Genomic DNA, 27,529 nt, shown 5'->3' on the forward strand with positions numbered 1-27,529 from the left:
TCCTTTCCTCTCCTCTCCTTTCCTCTCATTCTCCTCTCATTCTCCTCTCCGCTCCCTCTCCTCTCCTTTCCTCTCTGCTCCTCCCTCTCCTCTCCTCTCCTCTCCTCTCCTCTCCGCTCCTTCCTCTCCTTTCCTCTCCTTTCCTCTCTGCTCCTCTCACGCTTCGCTCCTCTCTGCTCCTCTCTGCTCCTCTCTGCTCCTCTCACGCTCCGCTCCTCTCTGCTCCTCTCTGCTCCTCTCCGCTCCTCTCACGCTCCGCTCCTCTCTGCTCCTCTTCACTCCTCTCTGCTCCTCTCTGCTCCTCTATGCTCCTCTCACGCTCCGCTCCTCTCCGCTCCTCTCACGCTCCGCTCCTCTCTGCTCCTCTCCGCTCCTCTCTGCTCCTCTATGCTCCTCTCACGCTCCGCTCCTCTCTGCTTCTCTCCTCTCACATCCTCTCCTCTTCACTCCTCTCACGCTCCTCTTCTCTTCTCTTCGCTCCTCTTTGTCAGGTGGTGATTGAGGGTTACTTTGAGCACGGAAACAGAGGACACATCTGGATAGACAACATTCACATGAGCTCTAGTACAGAGCTGGAACAGTGCACACGTAAGTCCTCCACACCTAACCCTAAACCTCACTGCTCTGTCTGTCTGGGAGGGGCAGGCTGGCTGAAGTACAGCAAAGCACAGTCAGAGAACCAGACAGTCAGAGAACCAGACAGTCAGAGGACCAGACAGTCAGAGAACCAGACAGTCAGAGGACCAGACAGTCAGAGAACCAGACAGTCAGAGAACCAGACAGTCAGAGAACCAGACAGTCAGAGAACCAGACAGTCAGAGAACCAGACAGTCAGAGAACCAGACAGTCAGAGAACCAGACAGTCAGAGGACCAGACAGTCAGAGAACCAGACAGTCAGAGGACCAGACAGTCAGAGAACCAGACAGTCAGAGGACCAGACAGTCAGAGGACCAGACAGTCAGAGAACCAGACAGTCAGAGGACCCATGCCAAATCTTTTCAGTCTCCTGAGGGGGAATAGGTTTTGTCGTGCCCTCTTCACAACCGTCTTGGTGTGTTTGAACCATGTTAGTTTGTTGGTGATGTGGACGCCAAGGAACTTGAAGCTCTCAACCTGCTCCATTACAGCCCCATCGATGAGAATGGGGGCGTGGCTCTGTCCTCCTTTTCCTGTAGTCCACAATCATCTCCTTTGTCTTGATCTCGTTGAGGGAGAGGTTGTTGTCCTGGCACACCCGACCAGGTCTCTGACCTCCTTCCTATTGGCTGTCTCATTGTTGTCGGTGATCAGGCCAACCACTGTTGTCACATCAGCAAACTTAATGATTGTGTTGGAGCGGTGTTTGGCCATGCAGTCGTGGGTGAAATGGGAGTACAGGAGGGGACTAAGTACACACCCTGAGGGGCCCCAGTGTTGAGGATCATCGTGGCAGATGTGTTGTTGCCTACCCTTAGTCAATGAACAGCATTCTCAAATAAGTGTTCCTTTTGCCCAGGTGGGAAAGGGCAGGGTGTAGTGCGATTGAGATTGTATCATTTGTAGATCTGTTGAGGCGGTATGCGAATTGGAGTGTGTCTAGGGTTTCTGGTAGGATGCTGTTGATGTGAGCCATGACCAGCCTTTCAAAGCACTTCATGGCTACAGATCTGAGAACTAATCATTTAGTCATGTTACCTTCTTTTCCTTGGGCCTTGGGACTATGGTGGTCTGCTTAAAACATGTTGGTATTACAGACTCAGTCAGGGAGTGGTTGAAAATGTCAGTGAAGACACTTTCCAGTTGGTCCGTGCATGCTTTGAGTACACGTCCTGGTAATCCGTCAGGCCCAGCGGCTTTGTGAATGTTGACCTGTTTAAAGGTCTTGTTCACATCGGCTGCCGAGAGCGTGATCACACAGTCGTTCAGAACAGCTGGTGCTCTCATGCATGGTTCAGTGTTGCTTGTCTCGAAGGGAGCATGGAAGGCATTTAGCTCATCTGTTAGTCTACCACTCTCTCTCTACCTTTCTCCCTTTCTCTCTCTCTCTTACTCTCCCTTTCTTTCTCATTTCTCTCTCTCTCTCTGTCTCTCTCTCTTTCTCTCTCACTCTCTTTCTCTCTCCCCCTTTCTCCTTCTCTCTCCCTCTCTTTCCCCTTTTCTCTCGATTTCTCTCTCCTCTCTAGCTCTCCCTCTTTCTCTTAACTTCTTGCGTCGAGCAATCCCGGATCCGGGATCCTATAGCCTCAAGCTCATTAGCATAACGCAACGTTAACTATTCATGAAAATCGCAAATGAAACTAAATAAATATATTTGCTCTCAAGCTTAGACTTTTGTTAACAACACTGTCATCTCAGATTTTCAAAATATGCTTTTCAACCATAGCTAAACAAGCATTTGTGCAAGAGTATTGATAGCTAGCATAGCTATAAGCCTAGAATTCAGCCAGCAACATTTTCACAAAAACAAGAAAATCATTCAAATAAAATCATTTACCTTTGAAGAACTTCAGATGTTTTCAATGAGGAGACTCTCAGTTAGATAGCAAATGTTCAGTTTTTCAAAAAATATTATTTGTGTAGGACAAATCGCTCCGTTTGTTCACGTTTGGCTATGAAAAAAACTTTATCCAGTTATAGCCTCAAGCTCATTAGCATAACGTAATGTTAACTATTTATGAAAATCGCAAATGAAATTAAATGAATGTGCTAGCTCTCAAGCTTAGCCTTTTCTTAACAACACTGTCATCTCAGATTTTCAAAATATGCTTTTGAACCATAGCAAAACAAGCATTTGTGATAGCTAGCGTAGCATTTAGCGTAGCATTTAGCGGGCAACATTTGCACAAAAACCAGAAAAGGATTCAAATAAAATCATTTACCTTTGAAGAACTTTGGATGTTTTCAATGAGGAGACTCTCAGTTACATAGCAAATGTTCAGTTTTTCCTGAAAGATTCTTTGTGTAGGAGAAATCGCTCCGTTTTGTTCATCACGTTTGGGTACCAAAAAAAACCCGAAAATTCAGTCATCAAAACGGCGAACTGTTTTCCAAATTAACTCCATAATATCGGCTGAAACACGGCAAACCCTGTTTAGAATCAACCCTCAAGGTGTTTTTCACATATCTCTTCATTGATATATCGATCGTGAATGTCTACTTTCTCCTGTGAATCGCTTGGAAAAAGACGTGCAGTTGAAGATGACGCACCAATTTCGACGAAAATAAGCAATAAACAAAACAACAACAAAGAAAATAAATCAGACATTAAAACCCTAAAGTCGATGTCCAAACCTGGGGAAATCTAAATCTCTCAGTTTAAGCCAGAGATATCTTGGGGGGATGCATCTCATCAGTTTAAGCCAGAGATATCTAGGGGGGGATGCATCTCATCAGTTTAAGCCAGAGATATCTGGGGTGATGCATCTCATCAGTTTAAGCCAGAGATATCTGGGGGGGGGGGGGGAGTGCATGCCACCAATAAAAGCCAGAGATACCTGGGGGGGATGCATCTCATCAGTTTAAGCCAGAGATATCTGCTGGTTATGTCTCTCATCAGTTTAAGCCAGAAATATCTGGGGGATGCATCTCATCAGTTTAAGACAGAGATATCTGGGGGGATGCATCTCATCAGTTTAAGCCAGAGTTATCTGGTGGGATGCATCTCATCAGTTTAAGCCAGAGATATCTGGGGGATGCATCTCATCAGTTTAAGTCATAGATATCTGGGGGATCCATCTCATCAGTTTAAGACAGAGATATCTGGGGGGTGCATCTCATCAGTTTAAGCCAGAGATATCTGCTGGGATGCATCTCATCAGTTTAAGCCAGAGATATCTGGGGGGGATGCATCTCATCAGTTTAAGTCATAGATATCTGGGGGGTGCATCTCATCAGTTTAAGCCAGAGATATCTGGGGGTGCATCTCATCAGTTTAAGCCAGAGTTATCTGGTGGGATGAATCTCATCAGTTTAAGCCAGAGATATCTTGGGGGTGGTGCATCTCATCAGTTTAAGCCAGAGATATCTTGGGGGATGCATCTCATCAGGTTAAGCCAGAGATATCTGGGGGGGTGCATCTCATCAGTTTAAGCCAGAGATATCTGGGGGATGCATCTCATCAGTTTAAGCCAGAGATATCTTGGGGGGGGGTGCATCTCATCAGTTTAAGCCAGAGATACCTGGGGGATGCATCTCATCAGTTTAAGCCAGAGATATCTGGGGGTTGCATCTCATCAGTTTAAGCCAGAGATATCTGGGGGTGATGCATCTCATCAGTTTAAGCCAGAGATATCTGCTGGTTATGTCTCTCATCAGTTTAAGCCAGAGATATCTTTGGGGGATGCTTCTCATCAGTTTAAGCCAGAGATATCTGGGGGGATGCATCTCATCAGTTTAAGCCAGAGATATCTGGGGGATGCATCTCATCAGTTTAAGCCAGAGATATTGGGGGGTGCATCTCATCAGTTTAAGACAGAGATATCTGGGGGGTGCATCTCATCAGTTTAAGACAGAGATATCTGGGGGTGCATCTCATCAGTTTAAGCCAGAGTTATCTGGTGGGATGCATCTCATCAGTTTAAGCCAGAGATATCTGGGGATGCATCTCATCAGTTTAAGCCAGAGATATCTGGGGGATGCATCTCATCAGTTTAAGTCATAGATATCTGGGGGAGGGGGAGTGCATGCCACCAATAAAAGCCAGAAATATCTGGGTGTATGCATCTCATCAGTTTAAGCCAGAGATATCTGGGGGGTGCATCTCATCAGTTTAAGCCAGAAATATCTGGGGGGATGCATCTCATCAGTTTAAGCCAGAGATACCTGGGGGGATGCATCTCATCAGTTTAAGCCAGAGATATCTAGGGGGGGATGCATCTCATCAGTTTAAGCCAGCGATATCTGCTGGTTATGTCTCTCATCAGTTTAAGCCAGAGATATCTTGGGGGGATGCATCTCATCAGTTTAAGCCAGAGATATCTGGGGGATGCATCTCATCAGTTTAAGCCAGAGATATCTGGGGGATGCATCTCATCAGTTTAAGCCAGAGATATCTGGGGGTGCATCTCATCAGTTTAAGACAGAGATATCTGGGGGAGGGGAGGGATGCCACCAATAAAAGCCAGAAATATCTGGGTGTATGCATCTCATCAGTTTAAGCCAGAGATATCTGGGGGGCTGCATCTCATCAGTTTAAGCCAGAGATATCTGGGGGGATTGCATCTCATCAGTTTAAGCCAGAGATATCTGGGGGTGGATGCATCTCATCAGTTTAAGCCAGAGATATCTGGGGGGGCTGCATCTCATCAGTTTAAGCCAGAGATATCTGGGGGGTTGTATCTCATCAGTTTAAGCCAGAGATATCTGGGCGGACGCATCTTATCAGTTTAAGCCAGAGATATCTGGGGGATGCATCTCATCAGTTTAAGCCAGAGATATCTGGGGGATGCATCTCATCAGTTTAAGCCAGAGATATTGGGGGTGCATCTCATCAGTTTAAGACAGAGATATCTGGGGGTGCATCTCATCAGTTTAAGACAGAGATATCTGGGGGGTGCATCTCATCAGTTTAAGCCAGAGTTATCTGGTGGGATGCATCTCATCAGTTTAAGCCAGAGATATCTGGGGGATGCATCTCATCAGTTTAAGCCAGAGATATCTGGGGGATGCATCTCATCAGTTTAAGTCATAGATATCTGGGGGAGGGGGAGTGCATGCCACCAATAAAAGCCAGAAATATCTGGGTGTATGCATCTCATCAGTTTAAGCCAGAGATATCTGGGGGGTGCATCTCATCAGTTTAAGCCAGAAATATCTGGGGGGATGCATCTCATCAGTTTAAGCCAGAGATACCTGGGGGATGCATCTCATCAGTTTAAGCCAGAGATATCTGGGGGTGATGCATCTCATCAGTTTAAGCCAGAGATATCTGCTGGTTATGTCTCTCATCAGTTTAAGCCAGAGATATCTTTGGGGGATGCTTCTCATCAGTTTAAGCCAGAGATATCTGGGGGATGCATCTCATCAGTTTAAGCCAGAGATATCTGGGGGATGCATCTCATCAGTTTAAGCCAGAGATATCTGGGGGGTGCATCTCATCAGTTTAAGACAGAGATATCTGGGGGAGGGGGAGGGGATGCCACCAATAAAAGCCAGAAATATCTGGGTGTATGCATCTCATCAGTTTAAGCCAGAGATATCTGGGGGGCTGCATCTCATCAGTTTAAGCCAGAGATATCTGGGGGTTGCATCTCATCAGTTTAAGCCAGAGATATCTGGGGGTGGATGCATCTCATCAGTTTAAGCCAGAGATATCTGGGGGGCTGCATCTCATCAGTTTAAGCCAGAGATATCTGGGGGTTGCATCTCATCAGTTTAAGCCAGAGATATCTGGGCGGACGCATCTTATCAGTTTAAGCCAGAGATATCTGGGGGTGGAGTGCATCTCATCAGTTTAAGCCAGAGATTTCTGGGGAGGATGCATCTCATCAGTTTAAGCCATTGATATCTGGGGGATGCATCTCATCAGTTTAAGCCAGAGATATCTGGGGTTGATAAATCTCATCAGTTTAAACCAGAGTTATCTGGGGGTGATGCATCTCGTCAGTTTAAGCCAGAGCTATCTAGGGGGTGCATCTCGTCAGTTTAAGCCAAAGATATCTGGGGGGATGCATCTCATCAGTTTAAGCCAGAGATATCTGGGGGGTGCATCTCATCAGTTTAAGCCAGAGATATCTTGGGGGATGCATCTCATCAGTTTAAGCCAGAGATTTCTGGGGAGGATGCATCTCATCAGTTTAAGCCAGAGATATCTGGGGGGTGCATCTCATCAGTTTAAGCCAGAGATTTCTGGGGAGGATGCATCTCATCAGTTTAAGCCAGAGATATCTGGGGGTGCATCTCATCAGTTTACACCAGAGATATCTGGGGTTGATAAATCTCATCAGTTTAAGCCAGAGTTATCTGGGGGTGATGCATCTCGTCAGTTTAAGCCAGAGCTTTCTAGGGGGTGCATCTCGTCAGTTTAAGCCAAAGATATCTGGGGGTGATGCATCTCATCAGTTTAAGCCAGAGATATCTGGGGGGTGCATCTCATCAGTTTAAGACAGAGATATCTGGGGGGTGCATCTCATCAGTTTAAGCCAGAGTTATCTGGTGGGATGCATCTCATCAGTTTAAGCCAGAGATATCTGGGTGGGATGCATCTCATCAGTTTAAATCATAGATATCTGGGTGTATGCATCTCATCAGTTTAAGCCAGAGAAATCTGGGGGGTGCATCTCATCAGTTTAAGCCAGAGATATCTAAGGGGGTGCATCTCATCAGTTTAAGTGAGAGATATCTGGGGGGTGCATCTCATCAGTTTAAGTCAGAGATATCTGGGGGAGATGCTTCTCATCAGTTTACATTTACATTTAAGTCATTTAGCAGACGCTCTTATCCAGAGCGACTTACAAATTGGGGGGATGCATCTCATCAGTTTAAGCCAGAGATATCTGGGGGGATTCATCTCATCAGTTTAAGCCAGAGATATCTGGGGGGGGTGCATCTCATCAGTTTAAGACAGAGATATCTGGGGGGTGCATCTCATCAGTTTAAGCCAGAGTTATCTGGTGGGATGCATCTCATCAGTTTAAGCCAGAGATATCTGGGGGATGCATCTCATCAGTTTAAGTCATAGATATCTGGGGGGTGCATCTCATCAGTTTAAGCCAGAAATATCTGGGTGTATGCATCTCATCAGTTTAAGCCAGAGAAATCTGGGGGGTGCATCTCATCAGTTTAAGCCAGAGATATCTGGGGGGATGCATCTCATCAGTTTAAGCCAGAGATTCTGGGGGGGTGCATCTCATCAGTTTAAGACAGATATATCTGGGGGAGGGGGAGAGCATGCCATCAGTTTAAGCCAGAAATATCTGGGTGTATGCATCTCATCAGTTTAAGCCAGAGATATCTGGGGGTGCATCTCATCAGTTTAATCCAGAGATATCTGGGTGTATGCATCTCATCAGTTTAAGCCAGAGATTCTGGGGGTGCATCTCATCAGTTTAAGACAGATATATCTGGGGGAGGGGGAGAGCATGCCATCAGTTTAAGCCAGAAATATCTGGGTGTATGCATCTCATCAGTTTAAGCCAGAGAAATCTGGGGGGGTGCATCTCATCAGTTTAAGCCAGAGATATCTAAGGGGGTGCATCTCATCAGTTTAAGTGAGAGATATCTGGGGGGTGCATCTCATCAGTTTAAGTCAGAGATATCTGGGGGGATTCATCTCATCAGTTTACATTTACATTTAAGTCATTTAGCAGACGCTCTTATCCAGAGCGACTTACAAATTGGGGGATGCATCTCATCAGTTTAAGCCAGAGATATCTGGGGGATTCATCTCATCAGTTTAAGCCAGAGATATCTGGGGGGGGGTGCATCTCATCAGTTTAAGACAGAGATATCTGGGGGGTGCATCTCATCAGTTTAAGCCAGAGTTATCTGGTGGGATGCATCTCATCAGTTTAAGCCAGAGATATCTGGGGGGATGCATGTCATCAGTTTAAGCCAGAGATATCTGGGGGGGTGCATCTCATCAGTTTAACCCAGAGATATCTGGGGGGATGCATCTCATCAGTTTAAGCCAGAGATATCTGGGGGGGGTGCATCTCATTAGTTTTAGCCAGAGATATGTGGGGGTTGCATCTCATCAGTTTAAGCCAGAGATATCTGGGGGCCGCATCTTATCAGTTTTAGCCAGAGATATCTAGGGGTGGGGTGCATCTCATCAGTTTAAGCCAGAGATATCTGGGGGTGCATCTCATCAGTTTAAGCCAGAGATATCTGGGGGATGCATCTCATCAGTTTAAGCCAGAGATATCTGGGGGATGCATCTCATCAGTTTAAGCCAGAGATATCTGGGGGATGCATCTCATCAGTTTAAGCCAGAGATATATTGGGGGATGCATCTCATCAGTTTAAGCCAGAGATATCTGGGGGGAGCTGCATCTCATCAGTTTAAGACAGATATATCTGGGGGCATTCATCTCATCAGTTTAAGCCAGAGATATCTGGGGGAGCTGCATCTCATCAGTTTAAGACAGAGATATCTGGGGGGCATGCATCTCATCAGTTTAAGACAGAGATATCTGGGGGTGATGCATCTCATTAGTTTAAGTCAGAGATATCTGGGGGTTGCATCTCATCAGTTTAAGTCAGAGTCATGTGGTGGGATGCATCTCATCAGTTTAAGCCAGAGATATCTGGGGGGATGCATCTCATCAGTTTAAGCCATAGATATCTGGGGGATCCATCTCATCAGTTTAAGCCAGAGATACCTGGGGGGTGCATCTCATCAGTTTAAGCCAGAGATATCTGCTGGTTATGTCTCTCATCAGTTTAAGCCAGAGAGATATTGGGGGATGCATCTCATCAGTTTAAGCCAGAGATATCTGGGGTTGATAAATCTCATCAGTTTAAGCCAGAGATATCTGGGGGATGCATCTCATCAGTTTAAGCCAGAGACATCTAGGGGGATGCATCTCATCAGTTTAAGCCAGAGATATCTGGGGGATTCATCTCATCAGTTTAAGTCATAGATATCTGGGGGAGGGGGAGTGCATGCCATCAGTTTAAGCCAGAGATATCTGGGGGTGGAGTGCATCTTATCAGTTTAAGCCAGAGATATCTGGGGGTGCATCTCATCAGTTTAATCCAGAGATATCTGGGGGACGCATCTCATCAGTTTAAGCCAGAGATATCTGGGTGTATGCATCTCATCAGTTTAAGCCAGAGATATCTGGGGGTGCATCTCATCAGTTTAATCCAGAGATTTCTGGGGAGGATGCATCTCATCAGTTTAAGCCAGAGATATCTGGGGTTGATAAATCTCATCAGTTTAAGCCAGAGTTATCTGGGGGTGATGCATCTCGTCAGTTTAAGCCAGAGCTATCTAGGGGGTGCAACTCGTCAGTTTAAGCCAGAGATATCTGGGGGGATGCATCTCATCAGTTTAAGCCAGAGATATCTGGGGGGATGATGCATCTCATCAGTTTAAGCCAGAGATACCTGGGGGGATGCATCTCATCAGTTTAAGCCAGAGATATCTGGGGGGGATGCATCTCATCAGTTTAAGCCAGAGTTATCTGGTGGGATGCATCTCATCAGTTTAAGCCAGAGATATCTGGGGGGGATGCATCTCATCAGTTTAAGCCATAGATATCTGGGGGGAGGGGGGAGTGCATGCCATCAGTTTAAGCCAGAAATATCTGGGTGTATGCATCTCATCAGTTTAAGCCAGAGAAATCTGGGGGGGGGGTGCATCTCATCAGTTTAAGCCAGAGATATCTTGGGGGGATGCATCTCATCAGTTTAAGCCAGAGATATCTGGGGGTGCATCTCATCAGTTTCAGACAGAGATATCTGGGGGGCATGCATCTCATCAGTTTAAGCCAGAGATATCTGGGTGTATGCATCGCATCAGTTTAAGACAGAGATATCTGGGGGTGCATCTCATCAGTTTAAGCCAGAGATATCTGGGGGATGCATCTCATCAGTTTAAGCCAGAGATATCTTGGGGGGATGAATCTCATCAGTTTCAGACAGAGATATCTGGGGGGCATGCATCTCCTCAGTTTAAGCCAGAGATATCTGGGTGTATGCATCTCATCAGTTTAAGCCAGAGATATCTGGGGGGGTGCATCTCATCAGTTTAATCCAGAGATATCTGGGGGGATGCATCTCATCAGTTTAAGCCATAGATATCTGGGGGGACGCATCTCATCAGTTTAAGCCAGAGATACCTGGGGGACGCATCTCATCAGTTTAAGCCAGAGATATCTGGGGAGGATGCATCTCATCAGTTTAAGCCATAGATATCTGGGGGGAGGGGGGAGTACATGCCATCAGTTTAAGCCAGAGATATCTGGGTTGATAAATCTCATCAGTTTAAGCCAGAGATACCTGGGGGATGCATCTCATCAGTTTAAGCCAGAGATATCTGGGGAATGCATCTCATCAGTTTCAGACAGAGATATATGGGGGGCATGCATCTCATCAGTTTAAGCCAGAGATATCTGGGTGTATGCATCTCATCAGTTTAAGCCAGAGATATCTGGGGGGGTGCATCTCATCAGTTTAATCCAGAGATATCTGGGGGGATGCATCTCATCAGTTTAAGCCAGAGATATCTGGGGGGGTGCATCTCATCAGTTTCAGACAGAGATATATGGGGGGCATGCATCTCATCAGTTTAAGCCAGAGATATCTGGGTGTATGCATCTCATCAGTTTAAGCCAGAGATATCTGGGGGGGTGCATCTCATCAGTTTAAACCAGAGATATGTGGGTGTATGCATCTCATCAGTTTAAGCCAGAGATATCTGGGGGGGATGCATCTCATCAGTTTAAGCCAGAGATATCTTGGGGGGATGCATCTCATCAGTTTCAGACAGAGATATCTGGGGGCATGCATCTCATCAGTTTAAGCCAGAGATATCTGGGTGTATGCATCTCATCAGTTTAAGCCAGAGATATCTGGGGGGTGCATCTCATCAGTTTAATCCAGAGATATCTGGGGGGATGCATCTCATCAGTTTAAGCCATAGATATCTGGGGGGATGCATCTCATCAGTTTAAGCCAGAGATACCTGGGTGGGCATGCATCTCATCAGTTTAAGCCAGAGATATCTGGGTGTATGCATCTCATCAGTTTAAGCCAGAGATATCTGAAGGGACGCATCTCATCAGTTTAAGCCAGAGATATCTGGGGAGGATGCATCTCATCAGTTTAAGCCATAGATATCTGGGGGGAGGGGGGAGTACATGCCATCAGTTTAAGCCAGAGATATCTGGGTTGATAAATCTCATCAGTTTAAGCCAGAGATATCTGGGGGGGATGCATCTCATCAGTTTAAGCCAGAGATATCTGGGGAATGCATCTCATCAGTTTCAGACAGAGATATATGGGGGGCATGCATCTCATCAGTTTAAGGCAGAGATATCTGGGTGTATGCATCTCATCAGTTTAAGCCAGAGATATCTGGGGGGGTGCATCTCATCAGTTTAATCCAGAGATATCTGGGGGGATGCATCTCATCAGTTTAAGCCAGAGATATCTGGGGGGGTGCATCTCATCAGTTTAATCCAGAGATATCTGGGGGGATGCATCTCATCAGTTTAAGCCAGAGATATCTGGGTGTATGCATCTCATCAGTTTAAGCCAGAGATATCTGGGGGGGTGCATCTCATCAGTTTAAACCAGAGATATGTGGGTGTATGCATCTCATCAGTTTAAGCCAGAGATATCTGGGGGGGGGGGTGCATCTCATCAGTTTAAGCCAGAGATATATTGGGGGGGATGCATCTCATCAGTTTCAGACAGAGATATCTGGGGGGCATGCATCTCATCAGTTTAAGCCAGAGATATCTGGGTGTATGCATCTCATCAGTTTAAGCCAGAGATATCTGGGGGGGTGCATCTCATCAGTTTAATCCAGAGATATCTGGGGGGATGCATCTCATCAGTTTAAGCCATAGATATCTGGGGGGATGCATCTCATCAGTTTAAGCCAGAGATACCTGGGTGGGCATGCATCTCATCAGTTTAAGCCAGAGATATCTGGGTGTATGCATCTCATCAGTTTAAGCCAGAGATATCTGGGGGGACGCATCTCATCAGTTTAAGCCAGAGATATCTGGGGAGGATGCATCTCATCAGTTTAAGCCATAGATATCTGGGGGGAGGGGGGAGTGCATGCCATCAGTTTAAGCCAGAGATATCTGGGTTGATAAATCTCATCAGTTTAAGCCAGAGATATCTGGGGGGGATGCATCTCATCAGTTTAAGCCAGAGATATCTGGGGGATGCATCTCATCAGTTTCAGACAGAGATATATGGGGGGCATGCATCTCATCAGTTTAAGCCAGAGATATCTGGGTGTATGCATCTCATCAGTTTAAGCCAGAGATATCTGGGGGGGTGCATCTCATCAGTTTAATCCAGAGATATCTGGGGGGATGCATCTCATCAGTTTAAGCCAGAGATATCTGGGGGGGTGCATCTCATCAGTTTCAGACAGAGATATATGGGGGGCATGCATCTCATCAGTTTAAGCCAGAGATATCTGGGTGTATGCATCTCATCAGTTTAAGCCAGAGATATCTGGGGGGGTGCATCTCATCAGTTTAAACCAGAGATATGTGGGTGTATGCATCTCATCAGTTTAAGCCAGAGATATCTGGGGGGGATGCATCTCATCAGTTTTAACCATAGATATCTGGGGGGGATGCATCTCATCAGTTTAAGCCAGAGATATCTGGGGGGTGCATCTCATCAGTTTCAGACAGAGATATCTGGGGGGCATGCATCTCATCAGTTTAAGCCAGAGATATCTTGGGGGGGATGCATCTCATCAGTTTAATCCAGAGATATCTGGGTGTATGCATCTCATCAGTTTAAGCCAGAGATATCTGGGTGTATGCATCTCATCAGTTTAAGCCAGAGATATCTGGGTGTATGCATCTCATCAGTTTAAGCCAGAGATATCTGGGGGGACGCATCTTATCAGTTTAAGCCAGAGATATCTGGGGGGTGCATCTCATCAGTTTAAGCCAGAGATATCTGGGGGGGGGGGTGCATCTCATCAGTTTAAGCCAGATATATCTGGGGTTGATAAATCTAATCAGTTTAAGCAAGAGATATCTGGGGGGATGCATCTCATCAGTTTAAGCCAGAGATATCTGGGGGTATGCATCTCATCAGTTTAAGCCATAGATATCTGGGGGGAGGGGGGAGTGCATCTCATCAGTTTAAGCCATTGATATCTGGGTGGGATGCATCTCATCAGTTTAAGCCAGAGATATCTGGGGTTGATAAATCTCATCCGTTTAAGCCAGAGATATCTGGGGGGGTGCATCTCATCAGTTTACGCCAGAGATATCTGGGGTTGATAAATCTCATCAGTTTATGCCAGAGATATCTGGGGGGATGCATCTCATCAGTTTATGCCAGAGATATCTGGGGGGATGCATCTCATCAGTTTCAGACAGAGATATCTGGGGGGGATGCATCTCATCAGTTTCAGACAGAGATATCTGGGGGGCATGCATCTCATCAGTTTATGCCAGAGATATCTGGGGGGGTGTATCTCATCAGTTTAAGCCAGAGATTTCTGGGGAGGATGCATCTCATCAGTTTAAGCCAGAGATATCTGGGGGGGTGCATCTCATCAGTTTAAGCCAGAGATATCTGGGGGGATGCATCTCATCGGTTTAAGCCATAGATATCTGGGGGGAGGGGGGAGTGCATGTCATCAGTTTAAGCCAGAAATATCTGGGGGATGCATCTCATCAGTTTAAGCCAGAGATAGCTGGGGGATGCATCTCATCAGTTTAAGCCAGAGATATCTGGGGGTGGGGTGCATCTTATCAGTTTAAGCCAGAGATATCTGGGGGGTGGTGCATCTCATCAGTTTAAGCCATTGATATCTGGGGGGATGCATCTCATCAGTTTAAGCCAGAGATATCTGGGTGTATGCATCTCATCAGTTTAAGCCAGAGATATCTGGGGGGCGCATCTTATCAGTTTAAGCCAGAGATTTCTGGGGAGGATGCATCTCATCAGTTTAAGCCATTGATATCTGGGGGGATGCATCTCATCAGTTTAAGCCAGAGATATCTGGGGTTGATAAATCTCATCCGTTTAAGCTAGAGATATCTGGGGGGGGGGTGCATCTCATCAGTTTAAGCCAGAGATATCTGGGGGTGATGCATCTCGTCAGTTTAAGCCAGAGCTATCTGGGGGGATCCATCTCATCAGTTTAAGCCAGAGATATCTGGGGTTGATAAATCTCATCAGTTTAAGCCAGAGATATCTGGGGGGATGCATCTCATCAGTTTAAGCCAGAGATATCTAGGGGGGATGCATCTCATCAGTTTAAGCCAGAGATATCTGGGGTTGATAAATCTCATCAGTTTAAGCCAGAGATATCTGGGGGTGATGCATCTCGTCAGTTTAAGCCAGAGCTATCTGGGGGATCCATCTCATCAGTTTAAGCCAGAGATATTTGGGGTTGATAAATCTCATCAGTTTAAGCCAGAGATATCTGGGGGATGCATCTCATCAGTTTAAGCCAGAGATATCTAGGGGGGATGCATCTCATCAGTTTAAGCCAGAGATATCTGGGTGGTTGCATCTCATCAGTTTAAGCCAGAGATATCTGGGGGGGTGCATCTCATCAGTTTAAGCCAGAGATATCTGGGGGATGCATCTCATCAGTTTAAGCCAGAGATATCTTGGGGGGATGCATCTCATCAGTTTAAGCCAGAGATATCTTGGGGGGATGCATCTCATCAGTTTAAGCCAGAGATATCTTGGGGGGATGCATCTCATCAGTTTAAGCCAGAGATATCTTGGGGGGATGCATCTCATCAGTTTAAGCCAGAGATATCTTGGGGGGATGCATCTCATAGGATTAAGCCAGAGATATCTAGGGGGGGATGCATCTCATCAGTTTAAGCCAGAGATATCTTTGTGGATGCATCTCATCAGTTTAAGCCAGAGATATCTGGGGAGGGATGCATCTCATCAGTTTAAGCCAGAGATATCTGGGGGGGATGCATCTCATCAGTTTAAGCCAGAGATATCTTGGGGGGTGGTGCATCTCATCAGTTTAAGCCAGAGATATCTTGGGGGATGCATCTCATCAGTTTAAGCCAGAGATATCTTGGGGGATGTATCTCATCAGTTTAAGCCAGAGATATCTTGGGGGATGCATCTTATCAGTTTAAGCCAGAGATATCTTGGGGGTGGTGCATCTCATCAGTTTAAGCCAGAGATATCTTGGGGGATGCATCTCATCAGTTTAAGCCAGAGATATCTTGGGGGGGATGCATCTCATCAGTTTAAGCCAGAGATATCTGGGGGATGCATCTCATCAGTTTCAGACAGAGATATCTGGGGGCATGCATCTCATCAGTTTATGCCAGAGATATCTGGGGGGTGTATCTCATCAGTTTAAGCCAGAGATTTCTGGGGAGGATGCATCTCATCAGTTTAAGCCAGAGATATCTGGGGGTGCATCTCATCAGTTTAAGCCAGAGATATCTGGGGGATGCATCTCATCGGTTTAAGCCATAGATATCTGGGGGGAGGGGGAGTGCATGTCATCAGTTTAAGCCAGAAATATCTGGGGGATGCATCTCATCAGTTTAAGCCAGAGATAGCTGGGGGATGCATCTCATCGGTTTAAGCCATAGATATCTGGGGGAAGGGGGGAGTGCATGTCATCAGTTTAAGCCAGAAATATCTGGGGGGTGCATCTCATCGGTTTAAGCCAGAGATATCTGGGGGGTGCATCTCATCAGTTTAAGCCAGAGATTTCTGGGGAGGATGCATCTCATCAGTTTAAGCCAGAGATATCTGGGGGTGGGGTGCATCTTATCAGTTTAAGCCAGAGATATCTGGGGGGTGGTGCATCTCATCAGTTTAAGCCATTGATATCTGGGGGGATGCATCTCATCAGTTTAAGCCAGAGATATCTTGGTGTATGCATCTCATCAGTTTAAGCCAGAGATATCTGGGGGCGCATCTTATCAGTTTAAGCCAGAGATTTCTGGGGAGGATGCATCTCATCAGTTTAAGCCATTGATATCTGGGGGATGCATCTCATCAGTTTAAGCCAGAGATATCTGGGGGTGATGCATCTCGTCAGTTTAAGCCAGAGCTATCTGGGGGGATCCATCTCATCAGTTTAAGCCAGAGATATCTGGGGTTGATAAATCTCATCAGTTTAAGCCAGAGAAATCTGGGGGATGCATCTCATCAGTTTAAGCCAGAGATATCTAGGGGGATGCATCTCATCAGTTTAAGCCAGAGATATCTGGGGTTGATAAATCTCATCAGTTTAAGCCAGAGATATCTGGGGGTGATGCATCTCATCAGTTTAAGCCAGAGCTATCTGGGGGATCCATCTCATCAGTTTAAGCCAGAGATATCTGGGGTTGATAAATCTCATCAGTTTAAGCCAGAGATATCTGGGGGATGCATCTCATCAGTTTAAGCCAGAGATATCTAGGGGGATGCATCTCATCAGTTTAAGCCAGAGATATCTGGGTGGTTGCATCTCATCAGTTTAAGCCAGAGATATCTGGGGGGTGCATCTCATCAGTTTAAGCCAGAGATATCTGGGGGGATGCATCTCATCAGTTTAAGCCAGAGATATCTTGGGGGATGCATCTCATCAGTTTAAGCCAGAGATATCTTGGGGGATGCATCTCATCAGTTTAAGCCAGAGATATCTTGGGGGATGCATCTCATCAGTTTAAGCCAGAGATATCTTGGGGGATGCATCTCATCAGTTTAAGCCAGAGATATCTTGGGGGATGCATCTCATAGGTTTAAGCCAGAGATATCTAGGGGGGGATGCATCTCATCAGTTTAAGCCAGAGATATCTTTGTGGATGCATCTCATCAGTTTAAGCCAGAGATATCTGGGGAGGGATGCATCTCATCAGTTTAAGCCAGAGATATCTGGGGGGGATGCATCTCATCAGTTTAAGCCAGAGATATCTTGGGGGGTGGTGCATCTCATCAGTTTAAGCCAGAGATATCTTGGGGGGATGCATCTCATCAGTTTAAGCCAGAGATATCTTGGGGGGATGCATCTCATCAGTTTAAGCCAGAGATATCTGGGGGAGGGGGAGTGCATGTCATCAGTTTAAGCCAGAAATATCTGGGGGTGCATCTCATCGGTTTAAGCCAGAGATATCTGGGGGGTGCATCTCATCAGTTTAAGCCAGAGATTTCTGGGGAGGATGCATCTCATCAGTTTAAGCCAGAGATATCTGGGGGTGGGGTGCATCTTATCAGTTTTATCCAGAGATATCTGGGGGTGGTGCATCTCATCAGTTTAAGCCATTGATATCTGGGGGATGCATCTCATCAGTTTAAGCCAGAGATATCTGGGTGTATGCATCTCATCAGTTTAAGCCAGAGATATCTGGGGGGCGCATCTTATCAGTTTAAGCCAGAGATTTCTGGGGAGGATGCATCTCATCAGTTTAAGCCATTGATATCTGGGGGGATCCATCTCATCAGTTTAAGCCAGAGATATCTGGGGTTGATAAATCTCATCCGTTTAAGCTAGAGATATCTGGGGGGGTGCATCTCATCAGTTTAAGCCAGAGATATCTGGGGGTGATGCATCTCGTCAGTTTAAGCCAGAGCTATCTGGGGGATCCATCTCATCAGTTTAAGCCAGAGATATCTGGGGTTGATAAATCTCATCAGTTTAAGCCAGAGATATCTGGGGGGATGCATCTCATCAGTTTAAGCCAGAGATATCTAGGGGGGATGCATCTCATCAGTTTAAGCCAGAGATATCTGGGGTTGATAAATCTCATCAGTTTAAGCCAGAGATATCTGGGGGTGATGCATCTCGTCAGTTTAAGCCAGAGCTATCTGGGGGGATCCATCTCATCAGTTTAAGCCAGAGATATCTGGGGTTGATAAATCTCATCAGTTTAAGCCAGAGATATCTGGGGGGATGCATCTCATCAGTTTAAGCCAGAGATATCTAGGGGGGGATGCATCTCATCAGTTTAAGCCAGAGATATCTGGGTGGTTGCATCTCATCAGTTTAAGCCAGAGATATCTGGGGGGGGTGCATCTCATCAGTTTAAGCCAGAGATATCTGGGGGGATGCATCTCATCAGTTTAAGCCAGAGATATCTTGGGGGGATGCATCTCATCAGTTTAAGCCAGAGATATCTTGGGGGATGCATCTCATCAGTTTAAGCCAGAGATATCTTGGGGGATGCATCTCATCAGTTTAAGCCAGAGATATCTTGGGGGATGCATCTCATCAGTTTAAGCCAGAGATATCTTGGGGGATGCATCTCATAGGTTTAAGCCAGAGATATCTAGGGGGGGATGCATCTCATCAGTTTAAGCCAGAGATATCTTTGTGGATGCATCTCATCAGTTTAAGCCAGAGATATCTGGGGAGGGATGCATCTCATTAGTTTAAGCCAGAGATATCTGGGGGGATGCATCTCATCAGTTTAAGCCAGAGATATCTTGGGGGTGGTGCATCTCATCAGTTTAAGCCAGAGATATCTTGGGGGATGCATCTCATCAGTTTAAGCCAGAGATATCTTGGGGGGATGTATCTCATCAGTTTAAGCCAGAGATATCTTGGGGGGATGCATCTTATCAGTTTAAGCCAGAGATATCTTGGGGGGTGGTGCATCTCATCAGTTTAAGCCAGAGATATCTTGGGGGGATGCATCTCATCAGTTTAAGCCAGAGATATCTTGGGGGGTGGTGCATCTCATCAGTTTAAGCCAGAGATATCTGGGGGGTTGCATGTCATCAGTTTAAACCAGAGATATCTGAGGGGACGCATCTGATCAGTTTAAGCCAGAGATATCTGGGGGCGGGGGATGCATCTCAACAGTTTAAGCCAGAGATATCTGGGGAGGGTTCATCTCATCATTTTAAGCCAGAGATATCTGGGGTTGATAAATCTCATCCGTTTAAGCCAGAGATATCTGGGGGTGTGCATCTCATCAGTTTACGCCAGAGATATCTGGGGTTGATAAATCTCATCAGTATAAATCTCATCAGTTTAAGCCAGAGATATCTGGGGGGGATGCATCTCATCAGTTTAAGCCAGAGATATCTTGGGGAGATGCATCTCATCAGTTTAAGCCAGAGATATATGGGGGGGGTGCATCTCATCAGTTTAATCCAGAGATATCTGGGTGTATACATCTCATCATTTTAATCCAGAGATATCTGGGTGTATGCATCTCATCAGTTTAAGCCAGAGATATCTGGGTGTATGCATCTCATCAGTTTAAGCCAGAGATATCTGGGGGGACGCATCTTATCAGTTTAAGACAGAAATATCTGGGGGGTGCATCTCATCAGTTTAAGCCAGAGATATCTGGGGTTGATAAATCTAATCAGTTTAAGCAAGAGATATCTGGGGGGATGCATCTCATCAGTTTAAGCCAGAGATATCTGGGGGTATGCATCTCATCAGTTTAAGCCATAGATATCTGGGGGGAGGGGGGAGTGCATGTCATCAGTTTAAGCCAGAAATATCTGGGGGGATGCATCTCATCAGTTTAAGCCAGAGATAGCTGGGGGGGATACATCTCATCAGTTTACGCCAGAAATATCTGGGGTTGATAAATCTCATCAGTTTAAGCCAGAGATTTCTGGGGGGGATGCATCTCATCAGTTTAAGCCTGAGATATCTGGGGGGTGCATCTCATCGGTTTAAGCCAGAGATATCTGGGGGGTGCATCTCATCAGTTTAAGCCAGAGATTTCTGGGGAGGATGCATCTCATCAGTTTAAGCCAGAGATATCTGGGGGTGGGGTGCATCTTATCAGTTTAAGCCAGAGATATCTGGGGGGTGGTGCATCTCATCAGTTTAAGCCATTGATATCTGGGGGGATGCATCTCATCAGTTTAAGCCAGAGATATCTGGGTGTATGCATCTCATCAGTTTAAGCCAGAGATATCTGGGGGGCGCATCTTATCAGTTTAAGCCAGAGATTTCTGGGGAGGATGCATCTCATCAGTTTAAGCCATTGATATCTGGGGGGATGCATCTCATCAGTTTAAGCCAGAGATATCTGGGGTTGATAAATCTCATCAGTTTAAGCCAGAGATATCTGGGGGGTGCATCTCATCAGTTTAAGCCAGAGATATCTGGGGGTGATGCATCTCGTCAGTTTAAGCCAGAGCTATCTGGGGGGATCCATCTCATCAGTTTAAGCCAGAGATATCTGGGGTTGATAAATCTCATCAGTTTAAGCCAGAGATATCTGGGGGGATGCATCTCATCAGTTTAAGCCAGAGATATCTAGGGGGGGATGCATCTCATCAGTTTAAGCCAGAGATATCTGGGGTTGATAAATCTCATCAGTTTAAGCCAGAGATATCTGGGGGTGATGCATCTCGTCAGTTTAAGCCAGAGCTATCTGGGGGGATCCATCTCATCAGTTTAAGCCAGAGATATCTGGGGTTGATAAATCTCATCAGTTTAAGCCAGAGATATCTGGGGGGATGCATCTCATCAGTTTAAACCAGAGATATCTAGGGGGGGGATGCATCTCATCAGTTTAAGCCAGAGATATCTGGGTGGTTGCATCTCATCAGTTTAAGCCAGAGATATCTGGGGGGATGCATCTCATCAGTTTAAGCCATAGATATCTTGGGGGATGCATCTCATCAGTTTAAGCCAGAGATATCTTGGGGGATGCATCTCATCAGTTTAAGCCAGAGATATCTTGGGGGATGCATCTCATCAGTTTAAGCCAGAGATATCTTGGGGGGTGCATCTCATCAGTTTAAGCCAGAGATATCTTGGGGGGATGCATCTCATCAGTTTAAGCCAGAGATATCTTGGGGGGATGCATCTCATCAGTTTAAGCCAGAGATATCTTGGGGGATGCATCTTATCAGTTTAAGCCAGAGATATCTTGGGGGGTGGTGCATCTCATCAGTTTAAGCCAGAGATATCTTGGGGGGATGCATCTCATCAGTTTAAGCCAGAGATATCTTGGGGGGTGGTGCATCTCATCAGTTTAAGCCAGAGATATCTGGGGGGTTGCATGTCATCAGTTTAAACCAGAGATATCTGAGGGGATGCATCTGATCAGTTTAAGCCAGAGATGTCTGGGGGCGGGGGATGCATCTCATCAGTTTAAGCCAGAGATATCTGGGGAGGATTCATCTCATCATTTTAAGCCAGAGATATCTGGGGTTGATAAATCTCATCCGTTTAAGCCAGAGATATCTGGGGGTGTGCATCTCATCAGTTTACGCCAGAGATATCTGGGGTTGATAAATCTCATCCGTTTAAGCCAGAGATATCTGGGGGGGATGCATCTCATCAGTTTAAGCCAGAGATATCTTGGGGAGATGCATCTCATCAGTTTAAGCCAGAGATATATGGGGGGGGTGCATCTCATCAGTTTAATCCAGAGATATCTGGGTGTATACATCTCATCAGTTTAAGCCAGAGATATCTGGGTGTATGCATCTCATCAGTTTAAGCCAGAGATATCTGGGTGTATGCATCTCATCAGTTTAAGCCAGAGATATCTGGGGGACGCATCTTATCAGTTTAAGCCAGAGATATCTGGGGTTGATAAATCTAATCAGTTTAAGCAAGAGATATCTGGGGGGATGCATCTCATCAGTTTAAGCCAGAGATATCTGGGGGTATGCATCTCATCAGTTTAAGCCATAGATATCTGGGGGGAGGGGGGAGTGCATGTCATCAGTTTAAGCCAGAAATATCTGGGGGATGCATGTCATCAGTTTAAGCCAGAAATATCTTGGGGGGTGGTGCATCTCATCAGTTTAAGCCAGAGATATCTGGGGGGTTGCATGTCATCAGTTTAAGCCAGAGATATCTGGGGGGAGGGGGGAGTGCATCTCATCAGTTTAAGCCAGAGATATCTGGGGGCGGGGGATGCATCTCATCAGTTTAAGCCAGAGATATCTTGGGGGTGGTGCATCTCATCAGTTTAAGCCAGAGATATCTGGGGGGTTGCATGTCATCAGTTTAAACCAGAGATATCTGAGGGGATGCATCTGATCAGTTTAAGCCAGAGATATCTGGGGGCGGGGGATGCATCTCATCAGTTTAAGCCAGAGATATCTGGGGAGGATTCATCTCATCATTTTAAGCCAGAGATATCTGGGGTTGATAAATCTCATCCGTTTAAGCCAGAGATATCTGGGGGTGTGCATCTCATCAGTTTACGCCAGAGATATCTGGGGTTGATAAATCTCATCAGTATAAATCTCATCAGTTTAAGCCAGAGATATCTGGGGGGGATGCATCTCATCAGTTTAAGCCAGAGATATCTTGGGGAGATGCATCTCATCAGTTTAAGCCAGAGATATATGGGGGGGGTGCATCTCATCAGTTTAATCCAGAGATATCTGGGTGTATACATCTCATCAGTTTAAGCCAGAGATATCTGGGTGTATGCATCTCATCAGTTTAAGCCAGAGATATCTGGGTGTATGCATCTCATCAGTTTAAGCCAGAGATATCTGGGGGGACGCATCTTATCAGTTTAAGACAGAGATATCTGGGGGGTGCATCTCATCAGTTTAAGCCAGAGATATCTGGGGTTGATAAATCTAATCAGTTTAAGCAAGAGATATCTGGGGGGATGCATCTCATCAGTTTAAGCCAGAGATATCTGGGGGTATGCATCTCATCAGTTTAAGCCATAGATATCTGGGGGGAGGGGGAGTGCATGTCATCAGTTTAAGCCAGAAATATCTGGGGGATGCATCTCATCCGTTTAAGCCAGAGATATCTGGGGGTGTGCATCTCATCAGTTTAAGCCAGAGATATCTGGGGTTGATAAATCTCATCCGTTTAAGCCAGAGATATCTGGGGGGGTGCATCTCATCAGTTTACGCCAGAGATATCTGAGGTTGATAAATCTCACCAGTTTAAGCCAGAGATATCTGGGGGGGATGCATCTCATCAGTTTAAGCCAGAGATATCTGGGGGGGTGCATCTCATCAGTTTCAGACAGAGATATCTGGGGGGCATGCATCTCATCAGTTTATGCCAGAGATATCTGGGGGGGTGTATCTCATCAGTTTAAGCCAGAGATATCTGGGGGGGATGCATCTCATCAGTTTAAGCCATAGATATCTGGGGGGAGGGGGGAGTGCATGTCATCAGTTTAAGCCAGAAATATCTGGGGGGAGGTGCATCTCATCAGTTTAAGACAGAGATATCTGGGGGGCATGCATCTCATCAGTTTAAGCCAGAGATATCTGGGGGGGATGCATCTGATCAGTTTAAGCCTGAGATATCTGGGGGGCATGCATCTCATCGGTTTAAGCCAGAGATATCTGGGGGGTGCATCTCATCAGTTTAAGCCAGAGATTTCTGGGGAGGATGCATCTCATCAGTTTAAGCCAGAGATATCTGGGGGTGGGGTGCATCTTATCAGTTTAAGCCAGAGATATCTGGGGGGTGGTGCATCTCATCAGTTTAAGCCAGAGATATCTGGGGGGATGCATCTTATCAGTTTAAGCCAGAGATATCTGGGGGGATGCATCTCATCAGTTTAAGCCAGAGATATCTGGGTGTATGCATCTCATCAGTTTAAGCCAGAGATATCTGGGGGGCGCATCTCATCAGTTTAAGCCAGAGATTTCTGGGGAGGATGCATCTCATCAGTTTAAGCCAGAGATATCTTGGGGGGTGGTGCATCTCATCAGTTTAAGCCAGAGATATCTGGGGGGTTGCATGTCATCAGTTTAAACCAGAGATATCTGGGGGGACGCATCTTATTAGTTTAAGCCAGAGATATCTGGGGGCGGGGGATGCATCTCATCAGTTTAAGCCAGAGATATCTGGGGAGGATGCATCTCATCAGTTTAAGCCAGAGATATCTGGGGTTGATAAATCTCATCCGTTTAAGCCAGAGATATCTGGGGGGTGCATCTCATCAGTTTAAGCCAGAGCTGTCTGGGGGATGCATCTCATCGGTTTAAGCCATAGATATCTGGGGGAGGGGGAGTGCCATTCATCAGTTTAAGCCAGAAATATCTGGGGGGATGCATCTCATCAGTTTAAGCCAGAGATATCTGGGGTGGATGCATCTCATCAGTTTAAGCCAGAAATATCTGGGGTTGATAAATCTCATCAGTTTAAGCCAGAGATTTCTGGGGGGATGCATCTCATCAGTTTAAGCCTGAGATATCTGGGGGAGGTGCATCTCATCAGTTTAAGACAGAGATATCTGGGGGCATGCATCTCATCAGTTTAAGCCAGAGATATCTGGGGGGATGCATCTCATCAGTTTAAGCCTGAGATATCTGGGGGTGCATCTCATCAGTTTAAGCCAGAGATATCTGGGGGTGCATCTCATCAGTTTAAGCCGGAAATTTCTGGGGAGGATGCATCTCATCAGTTTAAGCCAGAGATATCTGGGGGGATGCATCTTATCAGTTTAAGCCAGAGATATCTGGGGGGATGCATCTCATCAGTTTAAGCCAGAGATATCTGGGTGTATGCATCTCATCAGTTTAAGCCAGAGATATCTGGGGGGCGCATCTCATCAGTTTAAGCCAGAGATTTCTGGGGAGGATGCATCTCATCAGTTTAAGCCATTGATATCTGGGGGGATGCATCTCATCAGTTAAAGCCAGAGATATCTGGGGTTGATAAATCTCATCCGTTTAAGCCAGAGATATCTGGGGGGGTGCATCTCATCAGTTTACACCAGAGATATCTGGGGTTGATAAATCTCATCAGTTTAAGCCAGAGATATCTGGGGGTGATGCATCTCGTCAGTTTAAGCCAGAGCTATATGGGGGGATCCATCTCATCAGTTTAAGCCAGAGATATCTGGGGTTAATAAATCTCATCAGTTTAAGCCAGAGATATCTTGGGGGGATGCATCTCATCAGTTTAAGCCAGAGTTATCTTGGGGGGATGCATCTCATCAGTTTAAGCCAGAGATATCTTGGGGGGTGGTGCATCTCATCAGTTTAAGCCAGAGATATCTGGGGGGTTGCATGTCATCAGTTTAAACCAGAGATATCTGGGGGGACGCATCTTATCAGTTTAAGCCAGAGATATCTGGGGGCGGGGGATGCATCTCATCAGTTTAAGCCAGAGATATCTGGGGAGGATGCATCTCATCAGTTTAAGCCAGAGATATCTGGGGTTGATAAATCTCATCCGTTTAAGCCAGAGATATCTGGGGGGGGTGCATCTCATCAGTTTACACCAGAGATATCTGGGGTTGATAAATCTCATCAGTTTAAGCCAGAGATATCTGGGGGTGATGCATCTCGTCAGTTTAAGCCAGAGCTATCTGGGGGATCCATCTCATCAGTTTAAGCCAGAGATATCTGGGGTTGATAAATCTCATCAGTTTAAGCCAGAGATATCTTGGGGGGATGCATCTCATCAGTTTAAGCCAGAGATATCTTGGGGGGGATGCATCTCATCAGTTTAAGCCAGAGATATCTTGGGGGGTGGTGCATCTCATCAGTTTAAGCCAGAGATATCTGGGGGGTTGCATGTCATCAGTTTAAACCAGAGATATCTGGGGGGACGCATCTTATCAGTTTAAGCCAGAGATATCTGGGGGCGGGGGATGCATCTCATCAGTTTAAGCCAGAGATATCTAGGGGGGGATGCATCTCATCAGTTTAAGCCAGAGATATCTGGGTGGATGCATCTCATCAGTTTAAGCCAGAGATATCTGGGGGGGGTGCATCTCATCAGTTTAAGCCAGAGATATCTTGGGGGGATGCATCTCATCAGTTTAAGCCAGAGATATCTTGGGGGGATGCATCTCATCAGTTTAAGCCAGAGATATCTTGGGGGGATGCATCTCATCAGTTTAAGCCAGAGATATCTTGGGGGGATGCATCTCATCAGTTTAAGCCAGAGATATCTTGGGGGGATGCATCTCATCAGTTTAAGCCAGAGATATCTGGGTGGATGCATCTCATCAGTTTAAGCCAGAGATATCTGGGGGGGATGCATCTCATCAGTTTAAGCCAGAGATATCTGGGGGGATGCATCTCATCAGTTTAAGCCAGAGATATTTTGGGGGGTGGTGCATCTCATCAGTTTAAGCCATTGATATCTGGGGGAATGCATCTCATTGTTTAAGCCAGAGATATCTGGGGTTGATAAATCTCATCCGTTTAAGCCAGAGATATCTGGGGGGGGTGCATCTCATCAGTTTACACCAGAGATATCTGGGGTTGATAAATCTCATCAGTTTAAGCCAGAGATATCTGGGGGTGATGCATCTCGTCAGTTTAAGCCAGAGCTATCTGGGGGGATCCATCTCATCAGTTTAAGCCAGAGATATCTGGGGTTGATAAATCTCATCAGTTTAAGCCAGAGATATCTGGGGGATGCATCTCATCAGTTTAAGCCAGAGATATCTAGGGGGGGGATGCATCTCATCAGTTTAAGCCAGAGATATCTGGGTGGATGCATCTCATCAGTTTAAGCCAGAGATATCTGGGGGGGATGCATCTCATCAGTTTAAGCCAGAGATATCTGGGGGGGATGCATCTCATCAGTTTAAGCCAGAGATATCTGGGGGGGGATGCATCTCATCAGTTTAAGCCAGAGATATCTTGGGGGGTGGTGCATCTCATCAGTTTAAGCCAGAGATAATTTGGGGGGATGCATCTCATCAGTTTAAGCCAGAGATATCTTGGGGGGATGCATCTCATCAGTTTAAGCCAGAGATATCTTGGGGGGATGCATCTCATCAGTTTAAGCCAAAGATATCTTGGGGGGATGCATCTCATCAGTTTAAGCCAGAGATATCTTGGGGGGATGCATCTCATCAGTTTAAGCCAGAGATATCTTGGGGGGTGGTGCATCTCATCAGTTTAAGCCAGAGATATCTGGGGGGTTGCATGTCATCAGTTTAAACCAGAGATATCTGGGGGGACGCATCTTATCAGTTTAAGCCAGAGATATCTGGGGGCGGGGATGCATCTCATCAGTTTAAGCCAGAGATATCT

General features: G+C 46.0%; 1 pseudogene; it reads left to right on the forward strand.

Annotated features, from left to right (window-relative positions):
* The window catches only part of LOC135539014 (neuropilin-2-like), a 227,318-nt pseudogene that overhangs the window by 171,755 nt on the left and 28,034 nt on the right, over positions 1–27,529 (forward strand).

This window comes from Oncorhynchus masou, unplaced genomic scaffold (assembly GCF_036934945.1).
Source record: "Oncorhynchus masou masou isolate Uvic2021 unplaced genomic scaffold, UVic_Omas_1.1 unplaced_scaffold_13___fragment_6___debris, whole genome shotgun sequence".
In the NCBI taxonomy this organism is placed as follows: Eukaryota; Metazoa; Chordata; class Actinopteri; order Salmoniformes; family Salmonidae; genus Oncorhynchus; species Oncorhynchus masou.